Genomic DNA, 1,982 nt, shown 5'->3' with positions numbered 1-1,982 from the left:
TTGGCAAACGAAAAGCTCCCCATTGACCCTCTTAGTAAAAAGAGTGGGGTCGATTAGCCCAACATCAAACCCACGTGTCTACCAACAATTCCTTAAGGTGCTCGTACCAAGCTCTAGGAGCTTGTTTGAGACCATAAAGTGCTTTATCAAGCTTGTAGACATGGTTAGGAAAGTTGAGATCCTCGAACCCCGGGGTTGCTTAACATAAACCTCTTCATGCAAAGGACCATTAAGAAATGCACTTTTCACATCCATTTGTTGTAACTTAAAGTTATGATGCGAAGCATAAGCAAGAAGGATACGGATGGACTCAAGGCGAGCCACGGGAGCATAGGTTTCTCCAAAGTCAATTCCCTCAACTTGAGAGAACCCTTGAGCCACCAATCTTGCCTTGTTCCTCACAACATTTCCAAACTCATCTTGCTTGTTCTTGAAAATCCATTTAGTGCCTATAACATTGCGGCACTCCTTTGGCTTCTTTACTAAGGTCCACACTTTGTTGCGCTTGAAGTTGTTGAGTTCTTCATGCATAGCTTCCAACCAATCCGAATCTTCAAGGGCTTCAAATACTTTCTTGGGTTCCACTAAGGAGATATAAGCATGATGATGGCTAAAGTTAGCCAATTGCCTTCTTGTGGAAACCTTTGCCCTTACATCACCAAGAACCTTGTCATGAGTGTGTCCACGAAGTTCGAGGTTCCTTTCTCTTCTTGCTAGACGACGGGCCTCGATCTCCTCCTTGGTCTTTCTTGGCCTTGGAGGTGTCACTTGATCAACTTGATCATTTGGGTCCCCGTCTTGACCTTCAACTTGAGCTTCCTCAATTGCTTGGGGTTGCTCATTCTCATGTGCTTGATCTTGAACAATATTCGGAGAAGGGCAAGAGTTGATTGGATCCTCATTGGAGCCATCATGAATGCTTGGTTGATCTTGTCCTTGATCTTGTCCTTGATCTTGCACACAAGAGGGAGGGTCTTGTTCTTGTTCTTGGGTTGGTGCATCATTTGCTTCACTAGGTAGGGTTTGTTGATGTTGAGAAGATGAGGGCTCCACCGTGGTAGAGCATAGTTCTTCCCGAGACGCCACACCGTGTCCCTCAATGGGGCGGAAAATCCCACACCCATTCTTACTATGGCATCTTGAGGTATTTCATCACCTGCACAAACATCAACTTGCCCCACTTGGGAGCCATCATTTTCTTCGAACTTCACACTACAAGATTCAATGATAATCCCGGAGGATACATCAAAGATTCTATAAGTGTGAGATTCGGCACCGTAACCAACAAATATACCCTCCAAAGCTTTAGGAGCAAATTTAGACAAACGAACTCCTTTGATTTTGTAGAAACACTTACACCCGAACACCTTGAAGTATGAGATATTAGGCTTGTTCCCGGTGAGTATTTCATATGGAGTCTTGTTCAAGCCCTTGCGGAGATAGAGCCAGTTAGAGGAGTGGCAAGCGGTGGAGATGGCTTCCGCCCAAAAGTTATAGCGGGATTTATACTCCGCCATCATAGATCTTGCCATATCCATAAGAGTCCGGTTCTTCCTCTCCGCAACACCATTTTGTTGAGGGGTGTAAGCAGCGGAATATTGATGTCGAATCCCCTCATCACTAAGAAAATCATTGAGTGTATAGTTCTTGAACTCTGAGCCGTTGTCACTTCTTATTGCCATAATGAGGAGGTTGTGTTGGCGTTGCACCTCGGTAGCAAAGTCAATGAATATTTGTTGAGTCTCATCCTTCGTCTTGAGGAAGTAGACCCAAGTGTATCTTGAGTAGTCATCAACAATCACCAAGCAATGTTTCTTCGCACCAAGACTTGCATGAGTAACGGGACCAAAGAGATCCACATGAAGGAGCTCCAAGATCCTCTTGGAAGAGATGATAGTCTTGCTTGGATGCGGAGAGTCATGCATTTTGCCTTCAACACAAGCCCTACAAACACGATCTTTGGCAAAAGACACATTTTCCAT

This window comes from Lolium rigidum, chromosome 7 (genome assembly GCF_022539505.1).
Source record: "Lolium rigidum isolate FL_2022 chromosome 7, APGP_CSIRO_Lrig_0.1, whole genome shotgun sequence".
In the NCBI taxonomy this organism is placed as follows: domain Eukaryota; kingdom Viridiplantae; phylum Streptophyta; class Magnoliopsida; order Poales; family Poaceae; genus Lolium; species Lolium rigidum.
The sequence above is the reverse complement of the archived record's forward strand: the minus strand, read 5'-3'. Positions refer to the sequence as shown.